At 36.7% G+C, this 27,480-nt stretch overlaps 1 protein-coding gene and 1 long non-coding RNA gene across 5 annotated transcripts in view; both read right to left on the minus strand.

Moving 5' to 3' along the window:
• The window catches only part of FHIT (fragile histidine triad diadenosine triphosphatase), a 545,317-nt gene that overhangs the window by 494,069 nt on the left and 23,768 nt on the right, over positions 1-27,480 (minus strand). The gene's annotated exons all lie outside the window — the stretch shown is intronic.
• LOC136296326 (uncharacterized) lies at positions 1,494-27,153 on the minus strand. The gene is made up of 2 exons (XR_010722892.1): positions 27,062-27,153; positions 1,494-3,583 (listed from the first exon to the last, which is right to left on the minus strand). It is a non-coding gene; the product is annotated as an uncharacterized lncRNA (long non-coding RNA).

Below are 27,480 nucleotides of genomic sequence, written 5' to 3' on the forward strand. Positions count from 1 at the left end.
AGCAATTTGGAAACAGGAGTTCATAAACAGAGGCTCGACTGTTGCTAGACTAAATCAAGTTTCTGTTATGTCATATTGTCTTCACAGACCCAGTATGCCTTATGTCTGTAAAATACCTCAGGAACAACTTCGGTTTTAAAGCTAGGAATAAGACTAATTCCCCTTGCTATGCTCAAGCATCTTTTTTCCCTTACAGGTAGATACCTTTTTACTCTGCATCTTGGAGGGAAGAGGAGGAGGAAGGTGATAGGAAGAAAAATAAAAGAAGAATCTTCAGGGACATGCTGCCAAGAAGTTGAGAATCTCAAAGGCTACATTAATCAAGGAAAATCTATGCTTTCAACACTTCACAACTTTCACACTGAAAAAAACTCAAGAGAATGAAAAAAAACACTCTTCCCAAGAATCTCAAAGCCTGTTAAAGCATTTCCGTAAGAACAAAAAAATCTACAAGGAACAATATTCACAGATAAACCATTCTCCTTATGTCACATTCACTCCAAGAAGAAAATAGTCTCTGGAAAAGTGACACAGTGGTCAACTGTCAAAATGAAATGTAATTTAGGTACACTAACAATAGGAAAGGATTGTTAGTCTAAGTGCACAATAAAAACCATAAAGACCTCCTTGAACGAAATGCTTTTAGCATAAGTTGTATCTAATAAAATTTTAGATCTTCCTCTCTGCAAATAAAGAAGTACTATGGAATGTCTTACTATAAGTTTTAAAAATATGTAAGTAATGAAAACTACCATTTGGATTTTCTTCTGAAAATTACCATTTTCCTCTATCTTTCCATATATCTTTGTAAAAGGTACTGGTGGTTTTTCCAAAAGCAGACTAATTGCCCAAACATTCACTTCTTTGCAGACAGCAGCTGCTTTGTTTCAATTATGCAGAAATTTAGCACACACAGTTACTAACTGGACTCTGAAAGTAGCTTGTGAAATTTGCAATTGTTATTTTAATTTTAATATCCTATATTCACCTTTCTTTCTAAATTATATAACCACTTAAGCTTTTTAAAACCTTCACAGAGCTGAAATAGCAGAAGCTGTTTACTCAGTCACTGGATCTCTCCTAAAGGCCTCTGTTAGAAGTTACTTTTGAGAAATAATCAACCTTGAAGTGGTAGAAATGTTTCTGCAAAGCCTGGGGCATGCCACTGATTTAACCCACATGACCTCACCCCAACTTGGTGGAGGTGCCAGAAAGAAAAAACCTTAGAAGGCCAAGAAGCAATTATGAGTTTAATCCTGAGAAAGCAGAAAACAAGAGTGTGAGCTAGGAAGCCAGGGCTAGAAGGAGAGAGCAAGGTTTCTTTAGCAAAGCTATTTACACTCAGAGCTGGAGAAGGAAGGAGGTCTATTTTCCTGGAACCATGGAACCTGTGCTGTATATCAGGATTTTCTCCTTTCAGAACACACAGGGCAGCCCATGCCCAACCCCTGAGCCAGGAGATACAGCGATTGAGAGAGACAGACCATGCTGTATGCAAGCAAAGCCAGTTTATTACACTAACCACCACAATTTATAGTTCTCTAACTTCCACACAAAGTTTTCCACTCAGAACCCCCTGTCCCAATTTCCTTTGCAACATAATCTTCTCACTTATCAAGTCCCTTTTAACATCCTCTTGCACTGGAGTGGTCAGACGTGATGTCTTCACTTCTTATTCTTGCCTTGAGTTTTTCTCTCCCACAGCTTCCACTGTCCCAGGGCCAGGAGGTCTGCAGTGCTACCCAACTCAGCTTCTGTAGCTGTCTGATCTCCTACATTTCCTCCTCTCTGTTCTACAATCATTATTTGTTTTATTGATTTATTAATCAATCTCTGAATACATTGAATCAAGCAAGGCAGGTATATCGCCATAAATAACAGCATCCTTAACACAAACATTCCCATCTTAATTAAATTTTTGACCCATTCAGTGACACCCCAGGCTCCAAAAAGGCTGTGAAACCAACCAGCTCCACCTACTATTTTTAATTTGGCTACATTGTCTTGTAAAGCTTTAATATTGACATGAATAGATTGTGAGTGATCAGAAAGGTATATCCAAGACAATACATCAAAATCTTCACATCCATGTTTGCATGCTAAGAACAAAAAAATCAGTACCATCTCAAATCTGCAATGTAGCATGTCTAACTGAACCAACATCAGTTAACAATCCTGTTAAAGCAAGCAAAGTAACATTAGTTTGTCAAGCTAACAAGCAGACTAGTTTGTTTAACAATCCCAGTGTCTTCCCAGGGCTACCCCTGGAGCAAAAAAGGCCAAAGCTGTTGTAGTAACCAAAAGTTGAGGTTATCATTGCAATCAGGGGTAAATGCATCAATACTGTGCTTCCCTCTTCACAGAAATTTATGTTGTAAAATCATGAATATACTGGGTGTCAACAGTGAGAGTCACCCTAAACTGCAGGGGCCTCCTTTAATGTGCAATGGAATAGCACCCCAAGCTCTGTCTCCACAAATAAAACCACTTCTGCTGTAATGATAATGGAGCATTAGTAGAGCAAGAGAGGTTGGTGGAAGTGTAATTACACTAGGCACTTTCATTTTTGAATATGGGTTGGCTCAGAGAAACATCCCATGCTTTAGATTGGTTGGCCCCAGAATAATTAAATTTAACACAAGGGTCCATTTTTACAGATCCTGAAAGTTCTAATTCCTGGGGCTCAACAGTTGCACAAGGGAGATGTGGGACCCATTGGCCCCAAGCATCAGCATGATTCTCAAAATGAGGAACATGAGCCAAAGGGGGATGTGGCCATCTACCTGAAGGCAAACCAACTAGACAAGTAGACAATGGGTTTTCAGGAGAGCCTGTAGCCAAGAATAAAGTATTTCGTCCCGTTAAAATGGCTAAAGTTATCCATACATTTGTTTTTGACTGATTAACAGGCCAAGTAACAGGAGGAAGAACTAATACTAAAAAAGCCTTTTCTAGTGTAAGCTGAATACTAATTTGAGGTAATGCTAATAGAGGACTCCCCACTGCTGCTGTGGGAGGAGTTAAAACTAACACCACAAAACTCATTAACAATGGCAAGCCATTGCTCGCTTGATATCTCCTGATGCTCAGGTAAACCATATTGATGCCCACACACCAGCTGTTTAATCTGTATATTATTCCAGCTTCTCCTTAAAGGATCACAACGCTGACAGTCAGATCTTCTTTTATGAGATGCACAATACCAAAGGCACCCACAGCGTTGACACTCACATAGAGTCCATGCTTGATGATGTCCTGTGTGACAGGCCAAACAGGGAAAGGAAACTACCAGACCTGCAGAAACCTCACGCTCAAAAGAGGTCACAAACTGGCTGGGGTCTGGGTGTTGCCAGTCTAAAGCAAGAAAACGGTCGTCAAAAGGAAAGGAAGCACAGTACCGACCACCTCTGGACGTATGATCGACTGGTTCCCCGAGGACAGACGATTTATCTTTTATTATTTTGACTTCTCTAGGAAACCCAAACCACTTCTTCAAGGGCATTAATCCTTTTCGGTATTTTAATCAGCTGGTTGTTGATGAAGGGCCTGATGTTCTTGGCTGGAAGCCAGTGAGGACCAGTATCTGTGGAAACACAAGCATAACCATTCCCCATGTAATGAGGGCAAATGGGTGTATAATTTTTCCATTTTTTGGGTCTTTTACAAGGACTCATGCTTTTCGCCCTATGTCTAATAACATTTCTTTAGAAGTAGAAAAGTGCTTTATTATAGAAGAACTTTGCTATCAGGATGGCAATTTAAAAATTCGAAAACATACAGTGCTTTGTGTAGCCACTCCAATGGTATGCATCCCTGTGTTCCCCCTTTCTGTTGAGCTAAAAGATGCTTAAGAGTTGAATGAGCATGCTCAATAATTGCTTGTCCTGTTGGGGAGTGAGGGAACCCAGTGACATGAGAGATTCCCCATAGGGTGAAAAGGAGGAAAGTCACTGAGAAGTGTAAGTTAACAGTTTTAATCTGTTGAGGAATCCCTAAAATTGCAAAAGCAGGCAAAAAATGGTGGCAAACATCTTTCTTTGGCAGTTTCACCTGTGTGGCATGATGCAAATAATGCACCTGAAAAGGTGTCCATGAATGAGTAAACATATTTGTCTGATCTCCTACATGGAAATAATGCTCCAGCTCAGAACACTCCAACTCCTGGTCAAGCTCAGGACTTCTGAAAGCCAAACAAAAACGTTCCAGGGAGAAAATGTCTGATATCTCTCTTAATCTGGTTCTTGTTGCTCTAACAGCCTAATAATTTATTTCTAACAAAAGACAAGTGTCTTTGGTGAGCAACACTAACCAAATCTGGGAAAAAAGAACTCTGCGGGAAGTCAACAAGAACTTCAGATTTAAGGGAATAGTGAGACAGAAATAAGAACTGGTCCAACATGTTTCTTTTCAAACTGGATAGGAAGACCAAACTCTTTGAAAAAGCTTCAGCTCTCACACCTGCTTTTTGCCATGTTTCCAGACAAATGAAATTTCACCTTACTGAAATATTTAAGCTCCAAAAGCACTCATTTAGAAATACAGAACACATGCTAATGTGACTCTGCTCTACAATGCAACATGTGAACACAAGGACTGAACAACTGAACCAGAACTGTTCAGTTTCACTGAAACTTCAGAGAGGAGAGAAGGGGAATTTAGAGAAGGGAAAAAAAATTGCTAGGAAGAAGAGGAGCTTGACTGGAGATGGCTGGGTTGGCCAGCAGGGGACTGCAAATAATGATACCATTGCACTGAGCAAACGAAACTTCATTACTTTACTACCTTTACTATGAAAATTTGAAGATAACAGTTGTAGGATGCTGCAGTACTTTCCACCTATGACTAAGCATTTCACGAGACATTTAATGTTAGGGACTGATGTTTACTCTTCTACTGCAATAAAGCAAAAACTATTTAAAGTTAAAATAAAGCTTTTGTAGCAAAGTATTGTTAACTGTACAAAACAAAAAGAAAACCTCACACACTATAGGAGACAGTTTCAACATATTCTTCAAAACAATAAAGACTATTTATAAAATAGTTTTGTCTATCTAATAAACCTATCCTGGAAAAGTTAATTAATTGTTCTTAAAATTAAGAGAAAAATATAACTTGTAGTTTCAATATTGCAATTTTTCAGTTTTTCTTCAAACCACTTTTCTTTGTTTCCTTTTTAAAGTTTTTTTTCTAATTAAAATCATCTTTAGCAGTAATGACACTAAACTGCAATGACCACGTTTTGGTCCTGACACAACATTTAAATTTTGCATACAAAACATCACATAAGAAACTAGAGCTTTTGTTTCTAATAAGTTAAAACTAGAAAACAATGATTTCTTTTCTTGCCACTCCATCTTATGTTGGTGATTGGATGGACCTAAATTACTTGAGTTTTTCTCAACCTTGGAAAATTCTCAACTGCCACAGCAGTAGGTTTAATAAGACCTTAAGAGAATGTCTTTTCCACAAATTCCACACCAAATTCAAAGAACACTTTCCTTAGATTAGTAATGAATTAATATTAGCACTTTCCTGAAAAAAAGTCCAATGAAATCTTGTAGCAGTGTACATCATACCAAAACCCTTGTTCACCACTTAGATGTTCACACTGCCTGCTGTCATTTTCAGCATTCAGCCTCAAAATACAGCATGATGGTGCTGCATTCTTCTGTCAAAAGGAGACAGCTCAGTTTTAGGAGTTAGGAGCCGCCTCCCCTCCACCTCACCATATATAACTTGTACTTTATGATGCTTCTGTGCAAATTCCCAAATCAAATTTATCCCCTTGTTCACAGATTCAAGACTAACGCTGTTTTATGGTAGACATTTCAAGAACCAGACAAACTATTGATTTATGGTAATTAACCATTGACTACTTCTATAATATCATCTGCAGAAAAGAACTTATTAAATGATTCAACTGATGAAATCAACAAATGCAAGAGACAGCATTTTGAAGCAGAGATTTGACTTCACTGACTGTGTTCAAGCATAACTGTTAAGGCAGTATTAACCAATGTCATACATCATCCCTAGGAAGGATCACAAACTCTGTGTTGATTGAGTCTTTCATAGAAATATCAACTTTCAGTTCCACACCTTAAACAATTTCTATTTGAAAATCATAGAAGCAGAGTTTTAGTAGGAAGGGACCTTTGAAAGTCATCCACTCCAACTGGCCTGCAGTGAGTAGAAATATCCTCAACTAAACCAGGTTGCTCAGAGCCCCATCCAACCTGACCTGGAACGTTTCCAGGGATGGAACATCTATACCTCTGGGAAATCTGTGCCAATGTTTTACCACCCTCACCATAAAAAATGTCTTCCTTAAATCCAGTCTGAACCCACCTTCCCATAGTCTAAAACCATTACCCCTTGTGTTATCACAACAGGTCCTGGGAAATAGTTCATCCCTGTTCTCTCTTATAAGCCCCTTTTAAGTAGTGAAAGGCCATAAGAACATCTTCCTGGGGCCTAAATAACCTTTTGGGATTTTTATCTTTGCATCAGAGAAGAAAATCCAACTGGGAAATCATTTTGCTTGAGAAATTTTCATAACACTGAAGTCACTGCTGCTCTGAAAAGCTGCAATGTCTGTTTGAAAGAACTACCATGAGGAGTGCCATTCCACAGAGGTGTATAGTTCCAGACTTGATTATCTTTTACTTCTGTGCCTTAGGGTCACTTCCATTCAGGTGGAATTACAGTCACTTCTGTTTCAGGTGGACTTCAGGAAGATTAAACCCTATTGACAACCACCCTGCTTTTCATCTGAATTTGCACTATAATCCTTATTCTTCATAGGAAAAGAAAAAGAATCAGTTATCCTCCAAACACTGGGGATGAGGCACAAATCATGAATAGTCCTCAAAATTAGATAGTGTTCTATTCACTGCTCCTTTAAATATTCCTACACTCTTAAAAAGTCAAATTGAGATAGAAACCAGACTAACAAAGGTGAGTTCACCTAGAAATAGTCTGTATTAATGAAGAGCTAATACCATAAATCTAGTGCACATGCAAGTGCGAACAAAATATCAAGCTCAAGAAAATAACTTCTCCTTCCTACAGGTGGATTGCACAGGTGCAAACATGCACAGCAGCTTTCTAAAATCCATGGCATTTTCAAAAGCCTTTATGCAGTAAACTACTCTGCTCCTTGGGTGTGTTTGACAAGACAAACTAAAGTATCAGAGCTATAAAAACACATAGAATTCTCTACAAGTTCAAAGAAAACAGCTTTTACACTGCATTTTTTCACAAACCAAAAAAGTTACATTACAAATCATTGTGTAAGCAAAAAGAGCTCCCCGGGCTTTAGATAATATCAAAATCTATTAATGCAGGGGTCTTAATATTACTCCATGTACACAAATTTGTTTTTATTTAGGCACAAAATAAACAGCTGAGGGCCTTATGAGCAGAAAAGCACAGTCTTCTCTAAAGCAAGTTCATTTTGTCTGGGTTTTGATAACACCAGATGTTTTCTAATGCTGCACAAACAGAAGTTGTTGAAATTTATTGCTGCAAAAAGCAGATACCTTTCTAGAATACTTATTAATATGCAAAGATAAGATTCAACCTGTGTCTAAACATCAAATTAGAGTCAAACTTCTATTGGAAAATTGAAATATGTCAATTAGATTGAATTCTAGCATTAAATTGGAGCTGAACACCGAAAAAAATTACTGCTACTCTAAGATATTTTATTAAGAAACAAAAAAGAGAATAAAAATCTGTATTTCACAGCAAATGTCTAGATTTACTATTGGAATTTAATACTGAGGAAAATTTTTACTGGTTAAGACTTTCCTGTAAAACTGACTAAAGAACTGTGACTTCCAGGAAGGACAAAGAAAATCTAGAGCTAGACAGGGGGTGATCTGTACCAGTGAAAGGCTTATGAGGCATTCATTTGTTTTCTTATAAGCTGAAGTATGAGAAGTGAGCAAAAGACCAGAGTGAAGCCTTGTCCAAGAAATGATTTAATTTCCATCCCTTAAGAAATCTTCTGCAGGGATCATCTTCTGAAAGACACCTGAGTGGAAAAAAACAACTACAACCACTTACAACTACCATCCCACTCCAAAAAAAGAAGAAAAAAAGCCCTCTTACAAGTCATAATATCACTATTTCTTTTGAGATAATAGGTTTCACATTGTACCTTCAAAGGTATCAGATTGTGTGTGTGTGTGTGTGTATATATATATATATAAAAAGTCATTCCTCTCTAGATGAGAGGCCCCAACACTCACCAATTAAGAGTCCAAAATGTTTTCTGCACTGTGCTGAAGCAGCTGCTACTTAGGGTAGCTCGCACATAATGGGTAAGGACATGGCTGAGATACATATATTTTCTAGCCAACCCCCTAAAAGTGAGCAATTCTGATGAGGAAATTTAAATTGTGTCAAGTCAGTTAAATAAACACTCAGATGCCAGGTGTACATGTGGGTACAATTATCATGTCCTTTCTACCATGGGAAGTTCCAATGGCAGCCTGGGTAATCAGAGCTAGCAAAGTTTGTGTCAATGTACTGAAATACAAAAAGGTCACCTTTAGTGAATTAAATTAAATGCACAATGAATCAGGCAGCAAAGCTGCACAGCCACTACAACTTGTTTAACTGTCCATTGTATATAACAGTTAGGGGGGGAGGGAATCTACACACTCAGTAGTTCAGCAGAGTCTGTTCCATTCACCCTCTAAATGAAAACCTTTGTAACCTTCAGTTTCTTGTGACATCTATGGTATTTCAGACTTTTGGACTAGATCAACTGATTGTGTATTTTCTTATAATTCTACCAATACACAATTCCTGAAAATACTACAATAATTCTATTACCTGACACCATTAGACAGGTTCCCATGTTGAAATGCTCTAAAAGGCTTTCAGACTTATCACCAAAAGGCTTGAGCATTTTCCAGCAGCATTTCTAATTTTTGCACAAATATGATCTAGACAGCACTACATCCTGAACAGCTTTCCTAAGAAACAGCCAACATAGCAAAAAATAAAACTCTTCTGCATCATCATAAATAAGACTCCTTATTATGTTGCTAAAAGCCTTCATGTTTTAAATTTCTTCACCAACGATTAACAACTTTATATCTCTTCTCTAACTTTAATAACTTCTACATTGAAAAATAAACAAGTTATTCTATATGTGTCTACAAGCAAACCACATCTTTATTTTGTTTTAAAAAGAAAGCAGCTGGGAAGGCATCTTTTGAAACACAGCAGCACAGGCTGGTGGGCAGGGACATGACTGAAATTGTACCCTTCCAGTCAGCACAAACAACTGCCTATTTCAGTCCCCAATTTTTTATGCATCATCCAGGTTAATTTTCATTTGAACCTATTTGTCTTCTGAAGACACTGAATACATTCCCACACAACCGTAGGAGTCACTCTGTCTCAGGGAAACATAGTACTTCCTGGAATTCTTGACATGCCAAGAAATCAGAGTTACTCCTATTGCTCCTTGCTGACAGCTCTTATTATCAGTTCTGCCATTAACTTGGACTGAAATCCAATTCTGGCCAGCTCCTTGACAAGACATTTAAGACAACCAAATACTTACAAAAACCCTTCTCATACTTTTTGTATCTGGGAAGTGGAATTCTTGTTGCTGCTTTGCATTTTGTTTTCATTTTTCTACTGGAGAGCTAAAACGAAATATTCCTCCATGGAATTTTAATGCAGAGACTACAGTGGCATGGACATTTTGCATAAAGAGTCCAAATCCACCAAAACTATCACACTGCTTTTTGGAGGTATTCTGAACATCAGCCTAGCTAAGAAACCTGCTGACACAATAAAAGCTTTACTATATTCCCGTACAAATGCACTAAGAAAAGTGCCTTTCACTTGTGGTTTTCAAGACCTTGAAGACTCTTCAACACAACATAGTGCACTTCCATGAATGAATCCCCTACAGCCACCTATGAGTTCTGGAACTCTCAGAATGTCCCAGTCCTACTGGGATGGTGGCTGCTCACGTACAGGAGACGAGTTCCCCTGTTTGGTGAAGATAACATAAGCTGAGATAAAGGAACAGAGCTATCTGTCTCTCAGATGGAAGCAAACAATTAAAGGTAGATTTTTTCTAAATAATTTATATCCACATCTACATTCCTTTTACATTATAAATCAGTGGGAATAATGAAGACAATCCTCAAAATACTGGTCAAAACCAAAATTATTCTACCATGGTCAGGAATGAAGTCAGGAAGGAGCAAGAGTCAGGAACTGAACTCATATTTGCTGAACTTAAATCAACTGCTTTCACCTCAAGGTTTCTTTTATTCTTCAGCACTGCTGTGATATTTGCAGCTCCAGGACTAAATTAAGGACTAGAAATAATCTTCGTTTTCAAATAAGTTTCTGTCGCATTCAATTAGAGAAATGTATTCCAAAATCCAGGTTAGACTTTACCAAAGATCAAATTTCCCCACATTCAATTTAAAACCTTTCAGAAAAAATTTCATCAGAATTATTACTGGGGGGACAGGAATGAACCACCACCCCAAGAACCTTCCATTAACAGCACTGCTAATAGGCAAGACATCCTTTATTTCTTCTAACAAACCATATACATATATAATGTGTGTGTGTCTATATATGAAAAAAAGAAGACTTTCTCCTCCCTATTTGCAAATAATGGAATGAAAGGAGAATCAAAACAGAAACCTCTGAGCTGCAATGAAAGAAAACTGAGGGATTGGGGGATAAGCTTTTTTTTTTTTAGTTTTGGGGGCTTGGGGCACAGTGATGTGAAAATAAGCAGCAAGCAAAAAGCATAACTGAAATTTCCTCCAGGGAGAAGAGCTACATAAATCTGTCCAAAAGAGTGAGGGGCTGCTTGACTGCAGAGAGAAAATGGTACACAAGAGGATTCAGAGGTAAATTGACACACAGAATGCTTCCACCTGGCAGAGATATTGACTGATACCCACAATATCTAACACATACTAACACGTGGAAAAAAAAATACAACAACTAGCAACAGACAAGTGGTTTCAAAATGCTGTAAGTATGAAAGACAGGATTTTGCAAGACAGACTAGGACTGATCAAGTACACAGTCCCTAAAATTGCTCAGAGAGATTGTCACAATATGGCAAAGGGCTGTACAGTCTGAATTTGTATAATGGAGTCAGAACTCTCAACAAATGCTACTTGAAAGTAACAATTAGGGACTGGCATATGTCCCAAATCAATAAGTGTAGGTAACTCTAAAACAGAGTATAACGGTCACATAAGAGAATCTAAAATGCCAGTAATTGAGTCCTGAACATAGCTGGTTTAGATGGGATACAGCTTTAGAAATTCTACACAACAAATGCCCTAGAACACATTTTAATCTATTATCACTTCTTCAATAAACTTCACACACAAGGATGCTCTTCTATCTTTGAGGAAAAAACCCAATCTGCTTCATCTTGGTATAGACTGAGCTGCCAATGGCTGCTCAGGGACAGGCTGGGCATCAGCGGGGGCCCAGCAATTGTACTGAGCATCACTTGTTTCTTTTCATCACAGTTATTACTACTACTATTATTGTTGCTGTTATTATCATGATCATCACTATTATTCTATTTTTTGTTTCCATTATTAAACCACTCTTAACCCAGGAGTTTTATATTTTTTCACCAATTGATTCTCCTCCCCACTGCAGGGAAAGAAAGCGGGGGAAATGAGCAAGGGGCTATGAGTCACCAGCTGGGGTTGAACCATGAAACATATTAAGAAACAAAAATGTTATTTTCAACCCTCATTTTAAGCAGCTTAACCTAAATTGTACTATAAAAAAGTCAGCATTTAAGTACGACTTTGTTGAAGGCTAAGAACTCTCCTGTGGGGGGAAAAAAAGCTTTATTATAAACTGATTCCCATTACATTAAAAGCATAGTGTTCCTCAACGCAAAGCACATCATCCATCATCTCTTAAGTGGCAAGTAAAATGTCTGTAAATCACAAAAACATTTTAAAAATCCACAGAAAAAATTCTAGAACAAAAAATATTGTGAAATTTATCTCTATTTTATATTTCCTCCCCTCCCAATCTGTTAATAAATTTATTTTTTGAAGCCCCTGGAGAACACCCCACTCTTGTCATAGGATTCTTCCTGGGGCAGCCAGTCCCAGTAGCTCACTGCTGTGAGGGTGCTGAGGTGCTGGAACAGGCTGCTCAGAGAAGCTGTGGATGCCCCATCCCTGGAAGGCTGGATAGAGCACTGAACGACCAGGTCCAGGGGAAAGTGCCTCTGCCCATGGCAGGGTGTTGGAACGAGATGATCTTTTAAGTTCTTTGCAACCCAAACCATTCTGTGATGGTATTTTCTATACCTCATCACACGAAGACACCCTTCAGGCAGTGAGCATGGCCACAAAGGAGGAGGCCATGTGTCACCTTGTCCCAGGGTGAGCAAAGTCTTCCAGGTCACTGTCACACTGGGGGAGATTTCTAACAGTGAAAAGTTCTCAAGCAACACTGAATAAGTCACTAATTCATTCAACTTATTTTTCCTCCACCCCTGCTTTTAAGTTGTCCAAGGGCTACTTGGAGGTTTAATGACTATTTTTTTTTAATTTAAACCACTTGAGCACCAATGGTTGCTAAGGCAGCGCTGATTTATCAATATGCCACCTCAATATATTCACACACAACTCTTTTAGCCCAATTTTGTGTGATTACAGGCAAGTCCCTTTGAAGAGAGCTGAAAGCAATCAAACAACCAGAAGCAATCAAGACCCAGAGTGATAAGTACAAAATGGAGTTAAAAAGCTCGTTCCCTCAAACTGGTCATCCTGCCCAAATGGGAAGGGCTGCAAGATTTTCCACTGTGCAGCTGCGAAAGAGGACAGATAAGGATGGCTCAGTCATCACTGTCAGCAGCAGCACATTTCTATTGCAAATAAGGAAATAAAAAGGTTTAAGCCAAAGGGAAATATTCAAACATTTATGTGAATATTTCATCTTATAAAGCACTTTCATTCCCTGCACTTCACTTTAGCTGTACTTAATAAAAAAAAAGAAAACCCCCTGTACTTTTCATTTAATTCATACTTCTGTAAATTACTGTTCTAAAGCACCTATTACCACATATTAAAAGACACTGAAACAACCGAATTTGGCCTCCATATCAAGGTTACAAGGAACATGAACCACAACCAGGAAGTGAATTCCATTTTCAATGGCCCAGTTTTGAGTCCAATGTCTTTTAAATCACATTGCCTTTAAGGAGTCAATTGTATTTCACAGAATTAAGCAAAAGTCGTGGTAAGGTCAAGATGACAAAACAGCTTCCAGGAACCAGCTCTGTCTACTCATCCTGTTCTTAAGAGATTGAACATGAGATCACATCCCATTTGCAATAATCAAAGTACTGTTTACTTTAAAGCAAGACTAATTGATTTTTTTTTCCCCAAAAAAGAGGAGCATTTCAAACCATTTCAGATTGTATCTCTTTCCAAAATCATATCTGGCACAAAGGCTTTTCCTTTTTCCTTATATACCTTAGAAAAGAAAACAAGGATCCAGACAGACTTTATTTCTTTGTCATATTTGCTGCATTTCTAGTGTAACCTTAATAAGCAATTCAAAGAAGGGAGACCTAAGCAGAAATTAGAAATTCCTACAATTTATGAACATCACTGGCAACTTGTTCTTCATAATTTCTTTAAGCAGGGCTAAAGGAACTAAATTAGTGGTGTATATATGAAGTAAAACAAAACAGCAGCTTATTTTTGATTTGACATAAGATATTTGGAACAAATGAGAAACATTTACTATCCATGGATCATTAAACACACAAGAATAATTTAAATTAACCAAATTGTACACTCCAAGGAACATTTTTAACATCTGCCAGTATAATTTCTTAAACCACAAGCTATATAATCCATTTGATTTTTTGCTTTTTTTCTGCTAATTAAAGATCTTGCATCTGGTACCTTGCATATGCCAGAGAGGTCAAGATCTCTAGCAAAATGAAACACATTACAGATATACTTTAATTGTATATTCTTTCCAACTAAATTAGCTAATAATAGGTTTGAGTTGGATTTATTTTGCTTCAATTTTAGGGGGAGGAGTGGGTGGTTGGGGGTGTGTGGAGTTATTTTTCACAAAGTAACTCCAGAATATCCAACACTTTCTAGTAATTGCATTCAAATGGCAAGGCTGATTAGTTTTACAAAGTAAGGGCACAATTAGCAAACTAAAGTTTCAGGAAAATATGTAGTCTTACAAGTCCTCTAAAGCCAAAATACCTATTGTAATTGTAAATTGGAATACTAGATATATAATCTATTGTAATATAAACAAATGTAACAGATAAAAGGCCTCATACTCACACACTTAGGTCATTTACAGTGACCTCAAATCTTTAATTTGTTTCATAGTTGTTTGGGTTTTTTTCTGACATTGGATTAGAATGACTTCCTAAAGCTTTGTTTGAGGGGTTGTTTCTGTTGGGTTTGGTTGCCATTGTTTTTTAAAGTGTTCCCTGTAGCTAAGTGCTAAAGAAGAAAGTCACAGAACAGCAAACTCAGTTCAAGGTCTGTCAACCAAAAAAGCTCAGTGCAGATCAGCCTCAAGCCTCTCCAAACCCCCCCCCACAATGAGATTCTAAACAGAAACCAGCAAACGTCTTGGTGAGCTCTGATTACATCTATCAGATTATCTCACAAACACATTTCAGAGGAAGAGAGAGGAGCACACTAAACAATTACAAACAAAACTGAAAAACAGTCTTGTTTATATCCATATATCCACTTGAAACTTTAAACCCTGCCTTTGTTAAAGACATTCATCTGTTACTTGAGATCCACTCCAGACCATTAATAAATATGGTACAAAACCAACACCCTGCAGGGCAATAGCAGGATCCAAAAGCTGCTGTGAAACAATTTCTGCAGGACAGAAATTGCACGAAGTTTGGCTTTTCAAGCCACTCAGATAGTTTTGTTTGTTTTTTTCCAAGAAAAACACCACTAGAATAAAAATTCCAACCAAATATAGCAGAGTAATAGTACAACAAAATTTTTCTACTTTTATACTACTATTTCTGTAGAACCAGATGAGAAAAAGAATTAGCACAAGTGTAGGAAATGAACTTCACGTGTTTCATGCTAAATGCAAATTTCCGAGTACACTGAGATTTTATTTTAGCAACAAAAATCTAAAATGACTGTGGGAAGCATAGATTTATTTTGAGCAAGTTTATCACAATATTTGAAGCGCCACATAAAATATTCTATTTGCACTCAGCTGCCAATTCTGCAAGCACTTTCATACTTGCTTTGGATAGCAAGCAGTTCCCTTGGGAGAAGTCCATAAATGCTATCCTAGCAGCATCCCAGGAGGACCCTTTCCATCCTTATCCCTTCGCCTGTCACCACAGATTACTCTGCTCTCTCCACCGGCCTAACTGCAAGATTAACTTTGAAGTCTGTTTGAATATCTATTTGAAAATATAACAGAGGGGAAAGAAAACATCTCCCTTATGGTGGGTGCTAAATATATGTAAGATGGAACGAAGAAATAGAAATAATATCACATTTTAAAAAATTGGAAAAAAAAATTCAGAATCAGTAATGGCATGCTGTGCTTTGAAAAGACAAATTATCCCAGGGCCAAAATAGATTTCAATATGACTGTGCACTAATGAGTTCATTTACATATGTCTTAGAAAATTGCATGTATCACAACTTCAAGTAAAATTTAGCCCCACTAAAATTTAACAAAAGAAATTAATTTTCTTTTCTGAAAATAAATAATTAGTATATTCTATCACCAGTAAATTGCACAAAGAAACAATAACATTTAGGATCTTATGTTTTTCAATCAAGTTATGACAGATCAAAGTATTTCCTGCCAATCAAAAGAAAGGCTATTAACATCAGTTATTTGATTCAAAGTTTGGAGAATTTTCATCTTCACTTCAGACCAAGAACTTCAGCAAACACTGAAAACACATGCTTTGTTATTTACTGCTGTTCTCCAGAGGAAAAAGAAAAACCAAACCAGAAAAAGCTCCACAATCCACCACATTCAGACCAAGTCCAAGCATCACATCCTCTGAACTGAAGTTCAAGTCACAAGGTCTGACCTTCTCAGGTATGCAAAATCTTATATAACATATTCACATATTAAGCATGAAGATGGGACATGCTGCAAATCTCGGCAGAAGTGACCTCAAACCCCACAGTCAGTGAGCATTTCCTCTAATTAGAGCAAAAACATTTTACAAAACAAGTGTCAAACCATTATAAAATCTAATGAGGCTGGTCTTAAAAATCTCATTTTCCTTGTTTTACAACAAAAATCAAGTCTGGGAGATTAAAAGTATGACAGCAACCTGTGTGTCTTCAGTCATGCACAGCTCCCTTTACAGTCCCTGAAGGCAGCAGAGCCTGGTGAGCTGTGCTGGAGATGCTCAAAGTCCCACTGCAGCAGCTTTTCCCCTTCTGAATGTGAAGGGAGCCAAGGACAGTTAGTAAACTCTCCCAGGTTAAGTACTGTGCCTAGAAAGAGGCAGAAATATTAAGTCTCGATCAACAGACATGACATGATAGATGAGAGCACCAAAACACCCATATAGCAAATGGAACAACAGTAAGATAAATGTAATTACTGACTTTTACCAAGACCCTGCAAGCACACAAGATTTTTTGCCTTTCTCCTTTGAGCCAGGGGTACAAGGGAGGGAGAAGCAGCAAGGAATAGGAGATCCTCATTAAGCATTCTCAAACTACAGGATGTGTGGGGATACACCCAGGTTTATTGAAAAAAGAACCACAGAAAAAAAAAATCTACTTTAGCACTAGTAAAAGCTAAATTTATTTTATCTCCTTCCTTCAAAAAAACTTCGAATATGTCATTGTTTAGACAGTTTATCATAAAACTCATACAATTTTTCTCCTGCCATAATGAAATTATTGATTGGTTTAAAAAAACAGTAACTGTAAAACAGTAAAAGTTTCACCATTTTGCATTTAATAAAATGTTCCAGCTCCAATCTTGCAAAAATTTGCACAAATACTCAACTTGATGCAGGTGAGGCATTCCACTGTGAGGGCTGTTATGTTAAAGCAGCAACAACAGGTATAAATCAAAATTAATTTGAAGCACATAGTTGTTATAATAGTTAGAAAAGGTTTTTATTTGTGTTTAACATCACTTTTAGGCATGAAACACAGTCTTATTAGCACAAAGTACCTCCCACATTAAGCTACATGTGCTGCCAAAGCTCAGGAATAACACCTTTTATGTCCATTTTTACTTTCAAGTTTCTGTTGCTGATTCACAGTTCTTATACTCCAACCATAAACATAAATAGGAGTCAGATGCTTCTCATCCCTGATTTTCATTATTTAGTTCTAAATCCACACTTTGTCTTCAGCTCTCAGAGCACCGCACTGAAGTAATTAATGGAAATGTGCAATAGAAAAGGGGAAAGCTGGGCTACGGTGACAAAAGGGTTGAACACAGACACAGAGACATGAGAAACCAACATTCTGCTATATCATTTTTCTCTTAAGTCAATAAGAGAATGCCTCCTATATTATAGATTTCTGTAAAACATAATACTCAGAGCAAGTCAGTGAAAAAAAACTCCTAAAGGTTTTTGCTGTTCATGAATTACTATCTTCAACAGCCATTTGATCAGGCACACCTTCAGCACTGTGGTCATCTCTTAACTTGAACTAGGCTCTTTTCCTTGTTATTCTTATAACAACAAAAGGAAGTCAGTTTTCCTCAAAACATTTCCCTTGTCAAGATGTCTTTTTAGTGGATTTTTTATGCTTTTTAAATCCTTCACAAAATCATTTCCAGTGACTAGACAGAACTACAATAAATTTGAGTATTATTAAAACAAATCCATTTATTACAAGTAAGACTTTTGAAGGGAAGAATTCTTATGCTCCTGACATGCCACAGAGGCATGCGCTAGGAATAAGATTAAATGAGAAAAGATAAAAACTTTCAGAGTCAGCATTAATCCACAGTCTCTTTTGATGCTCACTCCCCTGGCAGCAGGTATTAGCTTTCCCAAGCCCAAGTGCTCAGAGGAACTCCATTACTACTCTTACTAAGTCTTAGTTACCAACCTGAAGGCTTTAATATGAGGGAAAATATGGAAAGGCTCAAATGCCTGTGAAAACCCAGAGGGCTGTAGCAAACATGGGGGGAAAGGAAACTCCCACACCCCTGCCTGGAACTGTCAGTCCATAAATCCCAGTAAACTGTGACTGAAGGTATTTAACCAGCAAATACAAAGAAACATGAAATAAGTTACCAAGATCTACCAAAAAAAAATAATAAAAACACCTTTCATTTCTAACTTTGACGAGACATTCAAACATATCTACACAAACCTGAAGTAAATGCTGAACAGCATCTAACTGACCTGGGACACAATATCGTATTTTTGGGGCACAGACAACACGAAATCAATGTTCAAAATATTTGAAGACAATGTTAAGAGAAAATATCGATTATAACAAACCTGAGCCTGTTATTTGGCAATACACAACCAATTAAGATTGTCCTACCCACAGAAGCACAGTGCTACCTAAATATTTATTCCCTCAACAGTTACACCTATTTTTTTGAGAATATCACACAAAAAATATTTCTGTTAGAAATAAATCAACAGAAGAAACTGGACTTCCATTCACAAAAAAGCTGGGTGCTACTCTCAGCTAGATCTGTTCTCAGCATGGCCATGTAGTCAGAACAATTTTCTACCTGACTGGACAATGTTTCTTTTACAGTGAGGAGCATTAACTGGATGCAATTTTGCAAGTGCAACTGACAAAATTAAGTCCCTTTGCCAAAGTATCCATATGCACAAAAAGTGACAAATTCATGATTTCAGCAATGCAGTTTAAGACCAAGACTACAAATACTACACAGTTAAATACTCTGGGGAAATGTATAACTTTTATTCTGTGTAGTACAGTACAAATATAATTAGATAAATCTTGACATATGCCTTTGGCTGGCACTCTGTTTTCGTTTGCAACATGTTCTTGAAGTTTAGGAATTGTTTGGCTAGGAATTTAGTTTGTATTTATGTACAGCCACTTTTCATTGAGGTTCTTTGCCTCAAGGGTGCAATCACTTTGTGTTCAAGGAATAGTCTGACAAACAGAGAAAGCTTTTACCTGCTATAAATTTAACATCCCTGTAACTGAAAAATTCGGTCTGCTCTCCCAGACATCTGAATGGCAGCAAGACTAAACATTCCCTGGTCAATCCACTTCCCACTGAAGCTATTTTCTGCACAACACCAAGAGAAGGGAACTTGAAGGAAACATGAAAAAGTAACCTATGAGATGCGTTATTGAGAAATCTCAACTTTAACACCAGCCATATTACAGCTGTGCCTACTTTGAGTCCCCAAGTAATTATATGTAATGAAGGACTAATGCGTTGGAGGAACATTAATTAAATCAAACTCTTTTTCCTGGTTGGCATGTTGCATTATTTATATTATACTGCACTTACAGGCCACAGTGTCCTTATGGAAATTAGATACAAGGGAAGAGACAGATTTTTACTGTCAGCACCAAGTAGACCACTACCTTCAGAACAGTCTTAGAAGTTTCGTCATTGCTTGGACAAAAAGTAAAAAAAAGAAACTGAGGAAAACATCAGTTGGTGAGCTACAAATATGTGCTGGCCTTCGAACAAAATCAAGGAATGTGAAAGTAGGGAAAATGAGGAGGAAGTACTGAAAGGCTCACTGAACCTCTAATTTCTACAAAAAAAAAAAACCCTTCTGAATGTATTAGCTTAGATAATACAAATTTACCATTTTTGAAGATGTAAAAAAATAGTTTAAATTTAGCACTCACCTATGCATTACTGCAGTACCTTAGAAGCAGGAGTGCTCAAAGAAAAGATCCACAATTACATGACTTACAGAGGTGTTGCATTACAGGTAATCAGCAATTACACAGAGACATTTATGTGGCATTTTAAAAAACTTTATCCCCTAAAATACTTGTTGAAAAAAAAACTTGAAATAAATAAAAATTTTGAAATCAGGCATTTTGGTACATATGAAGTGCTGTTAATTAGGTGATGAATTCCAGTCTTGTTCATTAAACAGAATTGCACTTACCTGGGATTTACTAGATTAAAGTAAAAAACAAAGATCATTCCATTTTTAAAAGCTTCCTACACTTATTATAATAAAATTAATACTTTCCTGATCAAAACAGGTTTTAAAATCTCAAAACATTTTACAAGCATTATGCCAATTTTGTAAATCCAGAAACTGTATTAAAACCACTTTAAATGACCTGTCAGAGGATACATTAAGAATCAACAGTGGGAGTATGAAGAATTTCCAGGTTTCTTAAGACCCAGGCATCATCACTTTTAGAACCAGATTAGCATACTTGGGTAAAGGAGCAGGGGAAATGGGGCTATAAATCAAGAAAAATAAAGCCCTCTCTCCTAAATTACTTTCTTTGCTACCAAGCCAGCAAAAATATAGAGAAGGATTCTCCCAGAAATAAAGTTTAATATTTTAAAACTACTAAGTTACTCCAGCTGAATTTGTATGTTTCCTTAATGAAAGTGAAAACACTTAACACGAAACTATTTTTTATATTTTTTAAAATTAAAAGTGGTAGTTATACAACTTAAATAATTGGAATGAATGGGTCACATCCCTGATGGCCTTCTAAAGTTATTTGAAAAATGTCTTTTCCCCTCACTTTTCAAATTATGTTATTTCTGTTAAACCAGGTTAAGTGAAATCATAATATTTCTATTAGGAACTCAGACCAATAAGGAATATTAGTTTTATTTGGTCCCTTGACATAAACTAGCACAAATTTGCATATTAAATAGTCTTAATGTCAAGTCTGTGCTTCTATCCACCTGGTTTAAATTTCTTGTAGATTAAATCCAGCTCAAACCCAACTCCATTCAGTTGGAATGTATGAAGGTAGAGTCAAAACTGATTTGGTCACTTCAACTCAATTTTGTGCATAGACAAAGCTTATTGTAACTTGATAATAAGCCAAACATTATTTTCGACCACAAATATTATTTTGGAAGCACAGCCTAATGGTTGAAGCACGAGATGGCAAATCCATTTTTAAATAGAAACCAATTTTCATCACAGACCACAGAGTGACTCTGGGCAAGTTAATTAACCTCCCTGCAATCTGTGAAATTGGGATAATACCTGCCTTGCAGTGAGGCTTATTTCATTAATGCTTATGAAATGCAGAGAGATCCTTAGATGGATATACTGTAGAAACAGAAACAAGTTCTGTATTTCAAACAGTTCTTTGAAACATAATTCCTATTTGAAAGCACACCTCACTGCAAGTAAAATGTCAGTTCATAAGGAGCACTCAAGTGACTTTAGGTGCACCGAAAATACATTCCACACCATATCAAAAATCACAAGAAAAATAACAAAAAAAAAGGCCACGTATTACATCTCTTCTTTCAGCTACATACAGAATTATCACTATGCATTTACAGACCTCAGGTTCTCATCACCAGCAGCTACAAACACCGCAACCAACTTTGAAGAGTTCCTCAGAGTCTGCCAGTGCACCAGAATCCTCAACACAGAATCTACTTCTGACTGCAAGGCTATAAACTTCATTTCCAGCATAGTTCCAGTACAAATATTGAAGTATTTCACTGCCTTTTTATTATTTCACTCCCTGATTCTTATCTGCCTTAAAGAAAAGATTGCAACCAGAAGGAGTCCACGACAAAAACTACAATCAGAGATTAAACCAGGGTGGATGAGGTAACAGGCATCTCCAAGGATTACCAAAGTTATTCAGAATGAAGGGGAATTTGAGAAGATTCAAGAACACCAAGAGTTCTGAGCACCAACATTCTTTCCTCCAGCTATCATGGTTGGCAAATTCTTAGCTGAGCACTCTGCTGTCTTGAAGGGAAACGGGGTTTATGCCACAAAAAGTTCTTCAACATTTAAAATTTAAAGGCAGTTCCAGTCTCCCCAAGAACCTGAACATCGGTAGATCATTGCTTTCAGACAGCTTGCTCTCTTTAATTAAAACACGCTCTTTCACTTCTGAAGTAACCAATCCCTACACTTGTGTACAGCTTGGTTAATTTCTTTCATATTCTCAGTAAGAACAAGTATTTTTCTCTCCTTTATTGTGTCACTACAAAGCTGTTGCTGCATAACAGGTTCTATTTCAACAACACTAGTGTTTTGCTGAGCCACAATTTCTAACATATTTAGGTCTGGAAAAAAGTATGCCAGTTCCCCACACACCCCTCAAACTGTTGCTAATATAGATATTGCATGTGGATTATTCAGTGCATTTTTAAGGCTTCATATCAAATCCTTACAGAAGCCGCTTTAATGGGAGAGGCTTTCACATAAAGGAGAGTGCATTTAGAATGATTCGCTGCTGAAATTAAAATATTTTATTAAAATGAAAATACTTTTGTTCAAGTTTTTCTTTTCAAAGGAGACTCCAGGGGAACCTCATAGTTTGACCTCTGTTGAAAGTTTTAATCTTCTGACTACAATTTCATCTATCAAAGGTTTCAACAGCAAGCAACAAAAGTAACACCCAGGGCAATCTTTAGTCACATGTCTATAAACACATGCATTAGTTAAATGTTACAATACCACCTAACAGCTACTGTGGTGTGCTTTAAATAATGCTCCTAAATTTATCCAATCCTACAGAAAACAGGTAACAAAAGTAACTCAAGCCAGATACAACACTTCTACGTGAAATAGGAATATCTACATTGACAAGGATGTTAAAAAAACATTCTAACACCACTTTAAGGCTTTAGCTAGTGTGTTTCATACAGTTACTTTTTATCCTACAGTGGGAACTCTTTCTTAATCCTTTTCAGTATGACAGAAAGCCTGAGAACAAGTAACTGAGGGCACAAAACCATTAGAAAACTCCTTTAAGAGGTCATTAATGCTCAGCTGAAGAACTTTTATCCAGAAATGGCAGATACACAAATAATTGTTTGGCTGTGCTCCAACATCTTGAAGCCAAATTACTAGGATCACCATAGAAAATTAATAAACAAAATATCCAAAAAGGTGCTACTGCATTACTCCAGAGTTAAGGAACACATTTTTGAAAAAGACATACTAAACAGCAGCTCAGTTTGATAGACAGGCCTGATAGATTTCTCCCTACTATTTAGTACAGAAAAAGCTCATCTTAACAATTATATTTTTTATTTTAAATGCACTTTAATAGGGCTGTTATAGGAAACAGCAGGCAAAACTGCAGACAAGTGGAATGGCTGCCAACATGCTGGTACTTACATTTTAATTTCTCACTTTAGCAGTACATACTTGGATTAGTATTGGAATAGAAAAACAAGGCTTTACCATAAATTTGGAAAAGTTTATATGAAGTATCATTATAATATGAAGTACAAGTAATCATGCACTGCACTGTTCTGCAGTCATTCAAAATGTCGCAAGCATTCGTGGCTGAACACAGCTTCATAACGCCCCAGAGGTTACAACATTCAGGTGAAAGGAGCAGCGAACGAAGAGAAGTACAACCTATTTTGTTTGTGAAACTCTTGTACATGTTGTCCTTCCTAAAAAACGTTATGCTTCAGAGCTAATATTTCTAAGTAAGTATTTACATAACATATATTAACGACATTGATGACCACGTTTTTTCCCCAAGCATGGAAACCAACAAAGAATTCCTATGACTTATACACTCAGCAGAAATTATCTTTGCTATTTTCACTTGGTAAGTACCAATTCACAGCCTTTTAGACTTCCCACACACTGAAAACAACAACACAATGCTGTGGCACAAGCGAAGTAATTACCACTCTCTAGGGCTTGATGACTCCTTTCTTGGCGTACTGAAACAGTTTACAGAAAACTAATTTTCTTAGTGATTAAGGAACATTAATAAAGAATGTATTCTTTCATAAGTCAAGAGTTACTGAACACCTAAATACAGCAGTGATTGATTATATATGCATAATAATGATGTCTCAGCCAAAGACAATTGAACTGCAAAAATACATCATTAAGACTTGGACTTTTCTACTTCAACTCTCTTCCGCTGGAAAACTGTTTCAAGTAAATTAAATACTTGGCCTCCTCTTTTTCTTTTCCTCAGTATTACAACAAACCTAAAACTGTTTGTTCAAAAGCCAAATATTTTGGAGATTTGACTCAAAAGAAGTGAAGTTTTTCAAGTCAAAGGTGTTCACATTTAGTTGAAGGCCCAGCAGATAATGAGTAACAACAAGCCATCGGTAACAGATAAGCAAATCCTGTGAACCACAGGTAGAGAGATATTGCATACAATAAACTAAAGGCAGCAAGGAATTCCCTGAGAAGATGTAAAGGTATAAAGAATTTTCTGAAAACAGCACTGTTAAAGGAAACTATAAACTTAGCTCATTTCTTTGGGTATTTGTATTTCAGCTTTAGAAAGTTATTTCAAGTTTCATCAAGAGTGTGGTGCTGAACTGTGGCACTTTTTACACTTCTCCCTCAGCTCTATGTTACAGCCCCAACTCTCTCAAATCCAGAAAAAAAAGGCAAAATCCTTTGGGTTCAAACGCATTTTTCCCATGACATTTTATACGAGTTAAGATGACAAATAAGAAATTAGGAGCAACTAACTATGCATTTTGGTAACAATAAATGGAACTCTGATAGGAGTTAGGACAATTGTGTTATCATAAAGTCAACTCATGGGTATCTCTTAAGTAACTCTTATGTGAGCCAAAAAGTAATCACATTTTCCTTAAAACAGTAATATGCATATTAAAAACTTTAGATTCATAAATGTAATAACCTCTCACTTTGACTGTACTCTACAATTTTCTTGTACACTAGACCATCATGTAAATACCTCTCAATATAAAAAGTACGATTCAAAACTCCAAAACCTGTTATCGCCAGTAAATGAAGCATATGTTTAGCTACAAAAAACATTCCTCTGCTAGAATTACCTTGCTGAAATAAGTGAAGACATAACAAAAAAAAGGGAATTTTGACATTTCATATTTTGTTGAATGCCATTGCTGCACAGGCAATAACTGTCTATTACATATAAATTAACATCCTACCATCTGTCAAGTGTTCAGATAATCACAGGGTTTAATGCACAATATGGTTATTAGAATGTGACCTGACAAAAAGAAAAAGAACACAACCTAATTTGGACTACGAAATCTATGATCTCACTGGCAAATGACAGTTTGACAAGCTATTATTCTGCATTTTGGCTTCTCCAGTAAAAGCAATTTTACGCACACATAATTCTATTAGTCATACAGTCAACTGCCTGTGAAAGATTACTTCAACCTATAAAATTTGCTTGGTCATTCAGGATTTTGAACTTACGTAAATATTTGCACCATGAAGAGAAATTTAATGATCTGTATACACACATACCTAAGAAGAAAACCTGTGTCACCACGCAAAATAATCCTGTGATGCTATCATTAACTGTAACCACAGACTTTCTTCAAGAAATCATGAAAAAAGTCATTAAGCCCATTAATTACCTATTCACCAACTGGCACTGGCTGTTCCAGAAGTAGAGTGTACGGGACAACTTTGTAACCAATCTGTTTCACACGCAAATGTATCATCTGCTAATAAGTACCATTATTATTATCATTCACAATTTTACCTACATACTCTCATTATGACTTATTCAACTCCCAAAGCCTTGTTTTTGCCAAGGTAAACGTTACTGACAGTTGCCTCTACTCAAGACCAATAAAAAAAATAATCGTATTACTAACACAAAAGTACCAGGCAAACCTCATGTGCCCATGGCTCCCGCATTTTTCGGTGACTCAACTGCATTGTTAATGCTCCAATAAAATATATTGCCAAAGGAAATACTCTAATGATAACTTCAAAGTGTAAAATACATGCATGGGAAAGGTGAAATTATGCCTTCAGAAAAAACAAACAAACAAACAAACAACTTTAAGAAAGTGACACAGGAAAAACAAAGCGCAAGCAACAACAATAAAGTTCAACACAGTTTTACCACCTGCAGAAATGAAGTTTCCATTTGATAAATTTTGTTAAGGTCTAGCTACACTACTCAAGGACCTGCCTCAATAATAAAGCATCATGATCTTGCTTTCCTGCCAGGGGGCAAGAAAAATCAGCTCTTAGTTTATGCAAGTTCTGTCAGCATTTCAAAGTGTACCACTACTTACAGCCACACAAAGCAGCTCTTATCAGCCAGAGGTCTGCTACTCTGATTACCAATTTCTTCTAAAAGAGAAATAAGAAAAAACAAGGAGAAACCACAAGGAAGGAACATTTAGGTTACTTTGTTCAGATTCAATTTTACACACAGTAAAATATTTTCCCTATTAAATGCCAGAAAATATCAGTTGTATAAGATAAGCATCAAAAAGTACATTTTCCAAAGTACCTAAGCCAATTATGTGAGCCCAATCCTTCTTTTGAAAGATCACACAATCTAATTATCACAGGTCACCAAACTCTCACTGTCTAATAATGCACAAAGTGGAATTTATAAGACAGACTCAGCGACACCATCCAAACCTGTAACTGCTTTGTGAAACCTGTTCCTCTGTACTGATAAGGCTCTAAGACTGTCTTCCTGGGGAAGTCACTAACACAGACAAAGGGGAGAACAACCATGACACAAACTACTGACTTTCTGGATGTCAGTAAGTGTGCAGTGAGTTCAGGAAGTGCAGAGTAAAGCATCTTGTATTAGTTGTGCTCTACAAATATTTACCCAGGGAGTAACTACAGAGTAACAACCAAGCAGTAAATCCAGTATCTCTTACTGTTCATTGAATTCATGAGATAAAAAAGTCAAATCTCTTCCCAAACTGGAACATAAACACTTCAGTCACTTGGGTATACCTTTTTTTACCCTTACATTTAAGCATTTGGAATATTATTCCTTCATAACAATAACTAATAATTCTAAGCAACTTCAGGCTTAAACTGAAAAGCAATGCACCTCAAATACCAGACTATAAAATTTCAAGAATTAGATAAAATTGCACTTGCCCAATTAATTTAATGTTGGATTCTTCACGGCAGATTTTGAGAGTAGCACTGACACCAGTCTGCTCTGCTAGCTGCTGACTGCTGGCTATGCATACAACTGAAAGCAGATTTATATGATCACAGCTATTACATCAAACCTGAAATCTCACCTCTCATGCTGCACCTGACTCTTCCAACTGAATGTTGTTGGTCACCCTCAAATAACCACACTGATGATAAACCTATGGGAATGTTTGGTTTTAAAGATGCCATGCATAATCTTATTTTATATATATATATATATATATATATATATATATATTTCCCCTTAGAAAAGAGTATTTCCACAGGAGGTTGATCAAGTTTTTTTGGTTTTAGGTCAATTTGCAAGTTCTTTGGCCTATATATTCACCAGGATGTTCATATTACAATTATTTATA

The sequence above is a fragment of the Chamaea fasciata genome, unplaced genomic scaffold (genome assembly GCF_029207755.1).
Source record: "Chamaea fasciata isolate MVZ Bird 193981 ecotype frontalis unplaced genomic scaffold, bChaFas1.0.hap1 SCAF_13, whole genome shotgun sequence".
Taxonomy (NCBI): Eukaryota; Metazoa; Chordata; class Aves; order Passeriformes; family Sylviidae; genus Chamaea; species Chamaea fasciata.